The sequence below is a fragment of the Crocodylus porosus genome, unplaced genomic scaffold (genome assembly GCF_001723895.1).
Source record: "Crocodylus porosus isolate Cpor-Errol unplaced genomic scaffold, CroPor_comp1, whole genome shotgun sequence".
Taxonomy (NCBI): domain Eukaryota; kingdom Metazoa; phylum Chordata; order Crocodylia; family Crocodylidae; genus Crocodylus; species Crocodylus porosus.
The window spans coordinates 73,900,039-73,915,364 of NW_017728909.1; the positions used below are offsets into that span (position 1 = coordinate 73,900,039).

The 15,326-nt window shown below is 42.9% G+C and overlaps 1 protein-coding gene across 1 annotated transcript in view; it reads left to right on the top strand.

Annotated features, from left to right (window-relative positions):
- Positions 1-15,326, top strand: part of CAMK4 (calcium/calmodulin dependent protein kinase IV) — a 329,227-nt gene that overhangs the window by 448 nt on the left and 313,453 nt on the right. The gene's annotated exons all lie outside the window — the stretch shown is intronic.

A 15,326-nucleotide genomic window follows, 5' to 3' on the forward strand; every position in this document is an offset into this window, starting at 1 on the left:
TGCCCCATCATCACTCCCTCCCTCACCGTGGGGACCTTGATCTGTCCCTCCCACACCCCTTCCCTTCCCCCTCCTCACACCCCTTCCACCACAGCCAAACGATGTTGGTCTAAATATTTTAAGAGTTATAAAAATGTTTCATCATGCACGCGCATGTGTGGGGAGGGGGGGGGTGAGAGAGAGAAACCCAGACACCTGCCTGTGTCCCAGACGCTTTGGGGGGTGGGAGTGTGTGTGACAGCAGGGGGTGGGTGTTGCAGGGGGTGAGTAAGAGAGAGAGGGACCTGGACACCTGTGTGTGTGTGTGTCACTTGGTGGGGGTGTATGTGTGTGTGTGTGTGTGATGCCTAGGGGTGGATGTGTGTGTGTGTGAGAGAGAGAGACCTGTACACCTGTGTGTGCATCTGTGACACCAAGGGATGGTTGTTGTGGGGGCGGGGGATGAGAGAGAGAGGTCTGGACACCTGTGTGTGCATGTCCTCCAGATGCCTGGGGGTGGGTGTGTGATTGTGTGTGAAAGCAAGAGAAACCTGGACACTTGTGTGTGTCCCAGAAACATTATGAGGTGGGAGTGTGTGTGCGCGAGACACCAGGGGGTGGGTGTTGTGGGGGGGTGCAAGAGAGGGCGAGAGGAAGACCTGGACATCTGTATGTGTTGCAGACACTTGGGGTGTGTGAGATAACTGGGGGTGGGTGTGTGGGGGTCTGTGTGTGTGAAAGAGAGAGAGACCTGGACACCTGTGTGTGTGTGTCAGGTGCCTGGGACAGCGTGTGTTTGAGAGAGAGATGTGGACACCTGTATGTGTGTGTGTCCTAGGCGCCTGGGTTCTCTGTGTCTTTTCCAAATCAAGTGACCTCAGGCATTCAGTTTGCCCCCAGCCTTGCTGGGCTGCCTTCTCCCCAGCCCAGCGGCAATGCATCCTTGGCCGCCCTTGCCAGAAGAAACCCAGGCGTTGATCCCCAGAGGGAGAACCCCAGCCTGCTAGTGGGCTGGGAAAAGCCTGAACTATTCCTGGGCTGAGATGGGGAGGGGGAAGGCAGAGAGCACAGTCCGAGTCCCATCCTGACATCATAGTGCTGGTTGCTGAGGTGGGCAAGCAAAGTCCAGCACCTGCCTTCTCAGTGACAGCAGGAGGCTCAGGAAAGTCTTCCTGTGGGGGTTCCTTCTCAGGTTTGGCACAGGAACCTTTTTGACACGCATGTCAGTGGCAGGCCTTTTTGCACCAGCTGCTGCAGCATTTTGAGTCCTGGTTTGGTTTTTTGTTTTGTTTTGCTTCATTCCCCAGAAAAGTTGGTTTGCTGTAAACCGCAGCAAAAGAGGGGGTGTTTCATTCTGTGCCAGCTGTGGGCTTACTCCATTTTTGGGGCATGTCTCCATGGGCACAGAAAACTGGCTGAGACAAAACTCACACTGACAACATGAGTCCATGGACAAACCCATAAAAATGCAGTACAAAAGCTAAGTCACCATGTTCCTGTATTTGAAACAAAAAATAGACACAGTCCCAATCCTGCAACTGCTTACCCATGCAAGGAACTTCACATTAATGAAGTTGCCAATGTATGGTCTGCACCTAAGGTATATGTTGGTCATTGCATGCAGGATGACTGTTGAGCACTTCTTTGAATCAGCATATTGGGAGTAAATAGACAGTCTAGTATTGAGTTTAGGCTAGATTCATTTCCTTGATTTTGGGGTCAGCACTTTTAGTCCTCTCTGAGACAAGACCTGCAGAAATCATGAGTCGGTGGACAAGCTCATAAAAGGAGCATACTTTTACTAAGAATTGCAAGCCAAGTTAGAAAATGATTGTCTGTTCCTGAGTGAATCAGTGTTCAGTACCCATTCATTCATGCCTGCTGTGCTACTATCACATCACTTGTCCCAGTCACTTCAGAATTTTGAATGTTTTCTTGATCTGCATTTAATTGTCAGTTCATATCGTGTTTTTAGATAGGAAGTTAAAGAGTTGACATAGTACAGTAACCTGAATAGTGGGAGTGAATGACTTATCATGAACTTGACAAAGTTGAAAGCAAAACTGAACTGATAATCTTGTAATGGAGAATTTCACAGATAACAATGTGGTTGTGTAAGAGCTTTACAGATTACAGTATGGTTATGTCAGTATATTTGCAGAAAGGACTCATGCCACTAAAAATGTTTCTACCTTGCAAAATGAAGCTGTGATTGTAGCATGGGTGAGCATACATCATGCTAGCTTTGGTCCAGCTATCATGGGTAACTGGAGCAATGGATATGTGACAGTCAGTTGCTAGGCTGACATGAAGCTTGGGTTGCTGGATCTTCCTTACTATTATTACCATGCTGGTTATATTAAAGCCAGCATGGAGCATGACCCCTTCCTTTGCTGTACAGGCATACTGTAAACAACTTTTAACTAAGGAAGTGTAATGCATTAAACCTTTGTGTTAGTACAAACATGTCGTGTTTGTATGGCTGACCATTGAACATTTGGTTAACATTCTTTTTAGTCATTTACGTTAGATTGATTTTAGCATATGCTATACAGATAATACCTTGAATCTAGAAGACACTAAAGGGAAATTATGGTGCCTTTCATGTTAATAATATAGTGCTTAGTGGCATTTTAAAGGTGGGCAGGTTGGTGAGTTGAGTGTTTTTTGTATCTTGCTCACTGAATATTTGAACCAAGTGTTCACATTTTCCAATATCTTCAGCCAAGGTTTGCAGTAATGTGAACCATAAAAACCTAAATTTTTAATATAAAAAAGCATTAAAAAGTATTACTTGTGTAGCTGTTGTTATGGATTGTGAGTTTGCTGAAATTGATACCAGTGTAAAGAAACTAAGAGGAAGAATGCAGTTATAACACATACATCTTTTAATATCTGACAACATTTGCAATGTGTAGGGGGTGCACATGGGTGCACCTTGTGAGACTGGCAGTGCACCCCCTGCAAAAAGCACCACTGATGCTGCTGGTGGCACCTGTGGGCGGTCACCACTCCCCGCTAGTGCCAACGGCATCTGCGGGTGGTCCCCGCTAACCGCTACCACCGCCTGCAGGCAGTCACCGTGCCCCCCCCCAGCCTCTAGGGGCACACTATGTTCAAGTCTAACAGTATTTTTAGAATCACTTAAGTTGTGATCTTTTATCTTGGGGTTTTGGGTTTTTTTGTTTGTTTGTTTGTTTTGGGGAGGGGGGTTGTGGAATTGTATTGAATAGACCATACTTGTACATGACAAATCAAATGTTTGCTGTATCTTGTGCTCAACAGGAGTAGATTACAAAATGGCAGAAGTTTAATGTTCCTAATCTATTGATTATAGGAAAATTGCAGAGCCATTTAAAAATCAAGAATGGTTAATGCACAAGATTTGATAGTGCCAGGTCCTTCATCGGGGTAGGAAGAACCTTCACCATAACTATAAGATAGATGGTAGCCCACTGGCTGACACAACATCTGAATGGGACCTGGGGGTCACAATTGACCAGAAGATGAATATGAGCCAACAGTGCGATGAAGTCACCAGCAGGGCAAATAGAATTCTGGCATGCATCAGCCGATGTGTTGCCAGCAGATCCAGAGAGGTGCTCCTCCCTCCCTACTCAGCGTTGGTGAGGCCACAGCTGGAACTTCTTCTCCGTAAGGGTAACTAGAACCTGGAACACACTCCTGGCAGAGGTGGTGCAGTCACCATCCTTGAAGGTGTTCAAGAGAAGGCTGGATAAGCACCTTGCTGAGTTAGTTTGAGCTCATTAACCTTGATAAGCAGACTTGATGATCTTCCAGGTCCCTTCCAGTCCATTGACTCTCTGACTCTCTGATTCTATGTCCATAGAGCTGCTCCAGCACACTGGGAGCTGGGAGAAGCTGGGCAAGGGCAGTTTGCCCACAGTGGGACAATGTGTCCTGCAAAGGGGTAGGCACTGTGGCACAAATTTGCGCCACTACTATTTGTGCCACTGCAAGTGCATGCCTCTGCTCATCTGGACGCGGCCACAAAGTCTATTGTATAGTAGATATAAATATTGTATTAACCATGTCCCTCCAGGAATGCTTTCAAGTTCATCAATGGGGCAAGATGCAGAGCTGCTCCTGTCTGTTTTGTGAACAAATGGAGGAACGCAAGTGATAGGTACAGTCAAGGGGAATTTCAATGAGTTCTAAATTTGGTATCCAAATTATAATTTGTTTATACTTTAATATGAACAATATATATTTTTTCAAATCAGACAAAATAGATGACTCAGCAGGATGTGCAGATACTTATTTTCAACTGTAAATGCATAGAGGTAATTTTTTATTTTTAATGTAGAACGTGTCTGCTCCCAGAGGTGTCCAGGCCTAGTTTCAATACTATATGCATATAGTTTTAGAAAAGCAGTGCCAATTTCCTCGATATTCACTCAAAGAGTGTCTTTGTGTCTATTTCTTTTTGTATGCAAGTTAATAAATGTCAGTGATATAAGATGTTCAATATAATGTTTCTGTAAATTTTTATTGGCGGCTCAGTATGTAGTCAGACTTGTAAACTGTATATATCATTTTGGTTCTTTAAATGAAAATGTAGGGTTTCTGTGTGGGTAGTCATGAAATATTGGGTGTTTGCAGCATATGATATTGTCCCTGCATTATTGGACCCTTGTTATTTTGTGTGCAGAATGTATTGGGCCAGGAACCAAGTGAGCCTTTAAATTTCTTCTATGGAATGAGTGCTGGGGGTGGTTAAAATAGTTGCTGTGGGTGGATCTTTCTGTGTAATTTTCACAGCTTGTTTGTATTTATGGAAGGAGTGTTAAAAATGGAGAATGTTATTCTTCAGAGAACTGTTTGTTTATTTATTTATTTCTAAGGCATTATTTTCAACTGCTGTGCACATTTATTAAGTTTTTTGATTAACTTGGTAGTTTTTAATCTGGAAAAATTGTATTTTTCACAAGAAAAAAAGAATAACTCTTGAGTTGAACTTTCTTAGAAGTTCAACTGCAGATATTTTTGAGCTTCAGAAGTTGAAAATAATAGTCATATTGATCACTTCAAGATATGACAAAATATATTTGAGAAGCAATGAGAAACTTTGTAAAAGCCAGAAGTAATGAAGCTGTTCTTTAAATTCAGTTCTGAAAAACTGCATGTGAATAGAATATACTTTAATTCACGACAGAGGTATTTTTCCCAAATGAGACTTTATAAAATGTTTAAACAATTTTTTTTAGATGGGCTATAAGGAAAATGAAAACCTATGATACAAAAGACATATATAACCCTAGGTAGTCCCTTCCTGTAACTAGGTATGTGTCTGAGTCCCTGAACAAACAGGGATGCATTGAAGTGTAGGTAGGAGGTTGCCAGTAATAGATGTCTAAATGTCAGCTGTTTGTTGGCAAGGAAAATAGTCTTATTAAAAAACCCTTTTACAAACAATAAAAATGGTAACTATTGAAATAATGCTTAGCATTGAATATATTAATCTTCATTGGAATGATGATTATCATCCATAGGTGGGCTAATAGAACCTGTGTGCAGAGAAATTAAGATATTCACTGAATGTCTCCTAAGGGGCAAGTCTAGAAAGGGGAAATTGACACTTTCACTCCTACTATTATCTAAAACAGTGGGGCCAACCTATTTTGACAGGCTTGCCACAAATTTCCCCCACAACCCAAGTGCCACTCCAACCCATTTTCCCTACCCAGTTTGCTGCTCTTTTTTCCTGCTCCCTCCCCTGTCTCCCTGTCTGACCTGATACTCTGTTTGCTGCTTCCTTCCCAGTTTGCTACTGTGCTGCCTGTCCTGTCTTGGAACTGCTACGTGCAACACAGAGGTACCCATGCCACTTATGATACATATGCTGCTGTTTAGCTAAAAGATCATACTACCTCTTGATAAACCTGCCTGCCCCTTTGCTGTTGGTGTTGATTTGGATAGCTGTAAAGAGGGAATTTCTCAAATGAAATTTTCCTTTGAAAGAGTATTAAAAGACACAAATTTATTTTCAACTGTGCACATACACAACCTATGCATGCTATGAAGAATTTAGTAAATATAAGAAAACGAAAATGTATAGCATTGTTTCTGTATCTGCCTGTGCTGTGCCGTTATAATTAGGGACCTACTTAATTTGTAGTTTTGCAGATTTCACAGAAACTGTGAAATCCAGAATTGTCCGCAAAATCCGCAAAATCAACAACAACAAAATAAAATAAAAATAAAATGCTGGCTCCCCAGTGGGAGCTAGCAGTCCTCGCTGTGGGGAGGGGAAGGTGCTGGCTGGCAGGGCAGCACAAAGGGCAGCTATCCCTTCCTCCCTCCTCCCCTGCCAGGTCTTCCCCGGTACCACGGGTTGGGCAGCATGAAGAGCAGCCAGACCCCAAGCAAGATGGTGGCTGCCCCCTCATCCTTCCTCCCTCTGGGGCCTCTCTGCCTATCAGTGCCAAAGGGTGGGGCCACTGCAAAATGCCTACAATTTAGCTAGGTCCCTAATTACAATGTGAAAGAGTTTAAATGTGAAATTTTGCAAAGCAGCTACAGATTTTAAGTTTAGCTACCCTCTTTATGAAGGTCCTGATTCTGTCATTCTTGTGCTCAGTATGTAGAACTATTGATTTTTACAGGGGCTATCCTTGTATTAAAGCAATGTTCAACTTTAGTAAAGATAGCAGAATATCCCCTGGTCCTGCAAGTGTGTCATACTTCTGCTTTTGGAGTGTTGGATATGCTTTTTGTATATAAAAACAACAGGAGTGAGGAACAGATAATCTTGGCAAATAGTATTTCCAGCGAATTAATGACTGGTCTTTCTAGGGCTACATCTTCTGCTTTGTTTTCTGTTGTAAACTTCCTCACCCAGCTACTTGATGGTGATTGCTTAAAAACCAGTAGCTCTACTGAAGAATTTCTGTTTTCTTCTTTGCTCTTGGGATTCTCTGATACGTATGTAAAGTGTAGGGTTGTTTGGATTTTGGGTGATGGGAGAGTGTTCTCTCTTCTGGTCTCTCCAGTTTCCCCTCTTCTTTCGCCCCTTCCCTCGGTGACCCTTCCTTTGACAAAGAAGTGTTGAATCAAGCTACTTCAGAGATCAAATTATACTTTTTAGCCTCAAGAAATTTATTTAAGAATGGTAAGAAATAGGTACTTCTCTCCTCATCACCCCAAGAGGTTTTTATTGCCCATAGAATTTCTCAAACCTTTCTGACACAAGAACAGAGGGTCTTGCTGGGACCTCATGGCTCTTGCCCGTTTTTTGCTGGAACTGTTATGAACTGTAGGATACAGTACTGTTCAGGGTGGTCCATCAACTGTAAAATGGGCAAGGCAAACTACATAGAACTCACTAAGTTTACTCCCCTTCATGGGTAAATGACTGCTACCCTAAGATGTTCTGGGCAGCACAGAGAAGATGCGCAGCGTATTTGTTAAAATAATGGATCTGAGTTCAGAATTATTGAAAACTTGAGGCTTGAAAGAAATACATTTGATTTCTATATCCTTAGACTAGTTGTGCTGTTTCATTAGTTTAAAATGTAAAGACACAGTTCCATAATGGTTGGGACTAAATGAAAATAGATAAATTTTTTCCCAGGTTTTTTTGAGATATCATCAGCAAGTAGGTTTTGGTTACTATAATTAAAATACATTCAGTATTGTAGTCTCTATGTTCAACACCGTTGTTAAATCTGGCTGTCTAAATGTATACTTATAAAGCTGCCAGGTTTTTGCTTTTCTGCTAAAATATTGCTAAGGACAGGAAACCCTTCCATTTTTAGTTTGATAAAGGATGAAAGAAATGTAACCTCTGAGGGACCAATCAGTATATCAATAATAAGGTAAATGGTCTCTTTGAACTTCCTGTGCAGGGGATAATGGGAAAGAAGTGATTTGGAACAAATCATGGAGCTGTATAATAACACAATGGCCATTGACATCTGTAAGACTTGTGCAGCGGATCAAGTGATTTATAAGCCCATGTTATAATAACCTACTTAATTTAATTATCTATTAGATTATGTTGTCCAAGCAGTTTTTGTTCTTATCTCCCATTCTTCCTGAGATGGATGTTTGCATTAATAACTGGTTATAATGTACTGGCACCTAAAAACCCAACCACCTTGGTCATCCATTGTGCTAGGCATATATGCAGTGGGCTCATCTACACGAGATGCTTAATGCATAAAAGACTAATTCTACCTTGCATTAGCGTTGTGGGCAAAACCCATGCTGATGCACAGTAGATTTAGTCTAATGCACATTAACATCACTAAAAAAGCACTCATCTGCTCTAATGCGCAGTAGCACCAAATACAGCATATTAAGTTATTACCTGTCATTACAGGTACTAAACTTAATGCACCATAATTATGGCACATTAATGAATGTGTAGACGTGCCCAATATGTGGGATAATGATTTTCATTTAGCTTAAAATCTGGTAAATAAGAGCTAATAGGTGGATGAGACATAAATAGAAAGCAGTAGAGGCCAACAGGATAATGAAATAGGATGTTTGAGTACACATGAATTGTACACACTATTTCATTTTTATATTTATGAATTTATCATAATGTGAATATTCTTGGTATGTTTTAAAATATGTGAATTAGATTTAATATTCATTTAATATTGTCAAACAAAAAATAGACCTTCTATTTTAGTACGGTGGTCATCAGAAGGCATATGATACCAAATTTAACCATGTAACTGGTGGCAGAACTTGAAATATATAAGACATTTGATATACGTCTCTGCAGAACAGGCTGCCAAATTGCTTGTTGGATATGTAATAAAACATCATCACTCAGGGTATCACAGGATTGAGAAGACCATTCATAATACTTCAAAATAGCCTGGGGTACAGCTTATTTAAGGCTTAGAGACTCAGTTCTGGCTTTGTCCCCTGGGTCTAAGGGGCAAGTTAGGAAGACAGCTTAATTGCAGTCTGACAGCTGATGAGTCTGGTGCTTCCCAAGACAGAAGTGCAGTGCTGGACAGCTCCCAGCAAGGAAAGGACCTTCGCCTAGATTATGCTGAGTTGTCAGCTGAACAGTCTGGAGCACATGGAGAGCTGATGCTGAGGCAAGTGGTCCACAGTATGGGAGTCCTAGAGTTCAGAAGACTATGTGAGAGGCCTGGAGTGTGCTAAGGAACTGTGGTATAGGGGTAAGGAGTACAGAATAAAAGCAACAGCGAAGGCTGGACAGTGCTGTGTGGCTGGTTATGAATGTATTAATATCCAGCTGAGGAGCTTGGGAGGCTTTTTACATATTAACTTGGCCCAGGAGTGCCCCTTTAAATTAAGTATTGTTTCAGTTCTACAGATGAAAAAGAGACACAGAAATATATTGGTAAGTTCTTACCTCTGTGAACCTTTTGTGCTAGCTCTCCCTCTGCTGATACAGAAGATGAGGCATATGATTGCATTGTCTTTGCTTTTGGAGTCTGCGGAGGCTCTTCAGGGTCAGGGTTCCTTTGTTATGAAGCTGTCAGCTTTGCAGGTTTGAGTTAAAAAAAAAGTGTCAGGAAGGACTAAAGGACAAGCTTTCATCAAGACTTCAGATGAATTGCTGAATCTTGACAGATTTTTCCCCTAGAGGCAATTCTGTATTTGTTGATACATAACTCCTAATTTGGTTGGTACAAAATACACCTGTGTGTGTATATATACACAGATCTCCATTTTAGTAGGGACACAAAAGTCAGCCTTTAAGAAAAGAAGCTGGCACCAAAAATCTGACTCTAAAATCTAGCTGTCCATCTTTTGAAGGGATAAAAGAAAATCCTGGCAAGAAATGCATACTTCAGCTTTGGCTCTTGTGAAGTGGTATTGTTTTGAGGGAGGAGGGGAGTGGAGGTTGCAACAGAACCATTTTGATTTTTATTCTTGAGTTTCTCCATCATCTCCATTTTTCCCTGTACTATGCATCTAAAATAGACTCCCAGATAACATGTGATAGCTTCTTACATCCAGTTCAGTTAGCTTTTTTGTTTGTTCATCACTACCTTCATTGTATTTTGGAATATATTCATGTGCACATTTAACAGGACTGTGGAATACCTGTAGCTTGCCTTTAAAAGCCAGCAGGCCCTGAGCTGGGGCAGATTCTAGAAACCATAAGATAATCTTCTCATTCATACTTCTTAATATGAGCAAGCAGTTTTTCATCTGTCACTAAATTTACTGTGAATTTTGCATCATTGACAGATTGTCAGAAGAAACTGGACCAACAGTTTATTGCTTGATGGTCTAATTTTCTGCTGATAGGGTAAGAATTAACACCATTATTATATGTGATAATAGAATAAGCAAATATGTGCAAGAATCATGCTTTCAGTTAAACCCAAAACAAAGACCCAGTGCTTAGTCCAGCCAAGTCAAAACTCGGGTACGGTAGCAAGTTTTGCTCCTGTAGAGAAAGTGTTGGGCTGGCCTTGTGGAGCCCCCAATTATAGGCCAGAGTCCTACTATGGGAGGCAGTCTATAAGCACAGAACAAAGGCAGTCTGTGTCTTAGGGGGCATACAGCCTAAGTCTAATCAGAGACAACAGATGCCTGCATACAAACAGAGTATAACACCCCCCCCCGCCCCCAAACCCAGTGGTGCTCATCACACTAGGCAGTGGTCCCAACACCAGCTGTTTGACCACTGGAAACCAGTTTTATAGGCATCATTCAAAGGTTGTTTTAAGGAAGAAGGATAATAGGGTGGCTTTGTGGACACTTACAAGGAGCTCCTTCCAAACACATTTGAAACTATTTTCAAAAAAGCAAAATTGGTCATTGAATCAGCCACAGCATTGTTTGTAGAAAAAGGTGCAGTTAACATCTCATTAGGGAATGGGAAATAATAGGTAGAGATAGATCATAAGTTTTGAAAGGTGAAGATAACTAATTTTGTGTTTTTTTGCAATGGAGAAAGAGAAGCAGATAGAAAGAAGGGACACAATCAAATTCATGATGGGCCAGGAAAAATCACACCACACCTAATGAACTGTCAAAGTAAACAGTATGTGAATGCACAAGCTGAAATGTGTTCATAAAAAGTGCACTGCAGATACTAATGGATAACTAGGATATTGAGGTAATCAGGATTAATTCACAAATGTAATTTAGGATTACATTTACCAGAGAAATTGCTTGCAATAAATAATTTTATTCACTGGAAAATAATTACTGTAATAGCAAAAAATGCAGTCCAAGAAATAAGAAAATGTTTGATAACCTTCAGGGCAGGGGCGGGCAATTATTTCAGGTGGAGGGCCACTTACCCAGTTTTGGCAAGCTGCTGAGCGCCTCATGGGTAGCCCCATCCTTTGACAGGTGCTCCACCCCCTGGTCACCATCTTGGGACCAATGTCCCAGGGCCAGCACCAGCGGGGCCCACAGCGTAGCGCATGCTGGCAGGGGTCTGTGGAGACAGGTTGGGCTGTACCAGCAGGGAGCAGGGAGCTGGCCCAGCTCCATAGAGCCCCTGCTGGCCGAGACCCTGTACTCCTGTCACCCTGCTCTGGGCTCCACAAGAACTGGCCCCGGGACACCAGTGTGGGCCCTGTGCACCCACTCACTTCCAGTGCCCCCTAACCCCATGGTACAGGTGGGGGGCAGCGTGCAGCCCCGACACCCTGCTCCATGGCAGGGAACAAGCTGGTGCCGAGCATGGGAAAAAGCAGCCTTCTCCTGCCCTGTAGCTGGCGCTCCCTGCTGCAGCCACTCGCAGCCTGCATGGGGCTGTCCTGAGCAGGCACAGGTGGGGGCCGGGGCAGAGAGGCAGCAGATGTTTGCAGCTGGCTCAGGTTCTGGGTAGCTGCTGACAGCTACAGAGCCCAGGCTGTGGGGCAGGGGCTTTGGGTGAGGAGGCAAGGAGCAGCAGGGGTAGGGGGCAAGGACTTTGGGTGGGAGGCCAGGGTCATGAGCAGGGCTGGGGGCAGGGGCTTTGGGAGGGGGGCACTGGGTAGCAGGGCTGGGGGGCAGTGGGCACAAGCAAGGCATCCTGCCATGTATCCCCTGCCCTTGTTTTGTTTTGAGCAGGCAGAGGCAGCCCCACGTGGCCTGCGAGTGGCTGCAGCACCGGGCACGGGGTGAAGCAGGGACCACTTTTCACATGCTCAGCACCAACTTGTAACCCACCCCCACTGCCAGCCTGGGCCCCGCGCCGGCTCTGGGCTCACCCACTGGGGCTGTGCCATGGCAGCAGCAGCTGTGCCCGCCCCCCCACTTGCCACACTGGGCAGTGTTTGCCAATGCCACCTTTGTGCTGCCCAGCTCGTGGGCTCCAGGCAGGCAGGAGCAGCAGCAAAGACTGCCCAGCATGGCAAGTGGTGAGGCTGCAGGTGCTGCCGCCATGCGCAGCTCCGATGGGCGAGCCCGTAGCCAACGTGGGGCCCAGGCTGGCAGTGGGGGCAGGTTACAAGCTGGTGCTGAATGTGAGAAAAGCGGCCCTGCCCCTGCCCTGTGGCCGGTGCCCCGCACTGCAGCCACTCACAGCCTGCATGGGGCAGCTTGTTCCTGCTCAGGACATCCCTGCACGGGCTGCGAGTAGCTGCAGCAGGTAGCACCAGCCATGGGGCAGGGGAGGGGCTGCTTTTCCCCAAGCCACTTTTCCCCGGGCTCCTTCTCTGCCTTTCCTCTCTCCCCCGCTTACCTGAGTTTCCAGCACAGTGAAGCCACACGGTCCCAGGCCAGAATCTGCTGCTGGGGCATCCGGCTGGCGGGGCAGGGCTAGGTGGGCCCTGCAGTTGTGGGAGCCCGCCAGGCTTCCACTGGGTCCTTCTGCCCCTGGTTCCTGTCATTTCTGACAGGAACCAAGACAGAGAAATATTAATTTTCTAAATTTTTTAGGGGCCCTGCAGGCCATATATGGCCTCGTGGGCCAGATCCAGCATGCGGGCTGTGTTTGGCCCACCCCAGCTCCAGGGGATAACAAATATTATCTTATCTTAAAATTCTTTAAAATAATTTAAGAACAAATCAATAAAAATACTATTTTAAAATAATCAAGTTTTAACAGGATAGAAACACTGCCAGGAGTAGAAATTCTGTGCTGTGTGGTTTTATTTTCTATTAAGATAAGGAGCTTCATGAAAATATATTAAAACAAATGGACTGTCAGTTCCTTGCTGAAGAAGAATTTCTATTATATATTTAATATTTAGATAATGCTGTAATCTCACTCTTTTTGTTAACTTTGGGAGGCAATTTATTTCAGTTTTATTAAGCAAGGGAACTATGTGGCCTGAATTGCTCAAATATGTGAGATTTTTCAATGCAAAGGCACTAGCTCATATTTGTATCTAAAAGGTCTGAAGTCTGAGACATTCTACACCTATATAACATTCTGTGCTAGTGAAAATCTTACAGTATTTTGAGACTAATACTCTGGGCATACATTGCACCAGAGAGATTCAAATAACTGTGGCATCCACTGGGTGATTTCACATAGTGTTGTCAGAAGACCAAATCTTTACTCTGTATCCAAAAAAAGAGGGAATAGATTAATGACTGTTTTACAGGAATGCACTTAGCATGAAGAAAAAAATGTCAGAATTTAGCACTGAGTTTTTAGTATATTTCCATTGACTAGTTCTTGAACAGGTAGATCAAAATTCTGCTTTGTTACACCACTTCAGTTTCATCAAATAGTTTATTTTCTTAATGACACTATTTATTTGTTAGCTTTTTATATTATAAAATTAGGATTAACTGAGCTGAGACACAAATGCATTGGGAATCCTGCCTCTGAAACTCTCCACTGACACCTGTATCTTAATTTACATTTCTAATGAAGTGTAGTGTATGCCTGGCTCTTGATTACTTGAGGACATCGGACATCATCCAAGTGATTTAGGTAACTGGTATTCCTCTGCAGAAGTAGTACTATTGGTAATATTAATGAAGTACATTTCACGTTAGAAAGGCAGTTCTAATTTTGCACTCCTTCCTTCCGTTTGTCTGCTTGAAGAGAGTGCAAATACTTTGAACCTACATTTTCTCCCAGTTACAGCAGTTTCAAATCCATCCTCTGAATGTCAATGGAATTATAACTGTGCAAGTGAAAACAGAATATGAGGTATTATTTAAAGCTTAATAACATTGTGTCATCTTCTGGTAACTGTGTAGTAAAATTCATAGTCCTTACTAGATTGATTCAGTATGAATTGGGAAACTCACATTGCACAATTTGTTATCTAACTAACTGGTATTTCTCCTCCCCTTCCCCGTCTTCTAAAAGCAAGTCCAGTCTTCATCATAACAAGGATACAAACACATATTTTTTTGTATTTAAATGAGTATCTTCAGTTCTATGCATAATTCGTGTTACAGATGTTCAAAATTAGGAGGAACTGGAATGAAACCAGTTTAAAATGCATTTTATTCAGTACAGTAAAAATCTTCTGATAGTGTGTTTGGTTAGCAGTAGTATAAATATAACACTTTTCCATGTTCAGTGTTGCATTGTCTTGCCTGGGTAGATTTTGCAGTATCCAAAAAAGTTGCATTTGTTTTCCTCCTCAAATCCCTTCTCTACTTGAATTTCATAGTGTCACAGAAAAATAGGCCTGAGATGGATCTAGTCCAACTCCCTGCTCCAGGCAGGAGCATGCCTGTCTAAACCATCTCAAACAAATGTTTGTCTAACCTGCACTTAAAATTCCAGTGACAGTCCACTGTCTCTCTTGGTAATCAGTTATAGTACTGAAAATCTATCATAGAAACTTCTTTCTGATATTAAAACTAAATTTCTCTTGCAGTTTAAACTCATTGGGTGCCTGTACAATGTGCAGGGAGGCTGCTCTGACACTCTAATTACAATGCATTGGAGCAGACTTGATTAATAGTCTACTGGAGCGTAGTAATTAACACGCTCCAGCCAGCCTCCACATCTTGTGTATCAGCATCTCTGCTTCAAAATGGCAGCAGGGGCACTCTAATGAAAGCTCATTGGATAAGCTTTTGTTAAAGTGCTTCCACCACCATTTTGAAGAGTGAGGATGCTGCTGCACAAGATGCTGCAGGCACTTTGATTAGAGCAACTCTTGGAGCTGCTTTAGTTAAAGCACCTCCCCACTCCCAGAGCACATGTAAAAATGCCCATTGCTGTTTGTCCTGTCCTCTGTGGGTAGTTCATCTCTGTCTTCTTTGTAAGAAGCCTTTTGGTATTTGAAGACATCAAATTCTCATTCAGTCATCTCTTCTCCATCATAAATAATCCAATTTCTTCCAATATATCTCTGTTCACTATGTTTTCTAAAACTCTTAATCATACTTCATTCCTGGACTCTATCTAATTTGGCTACATCTTTCTTGAAGTGCACCACCCAAAACTGCATGAGCCTCATGAGATA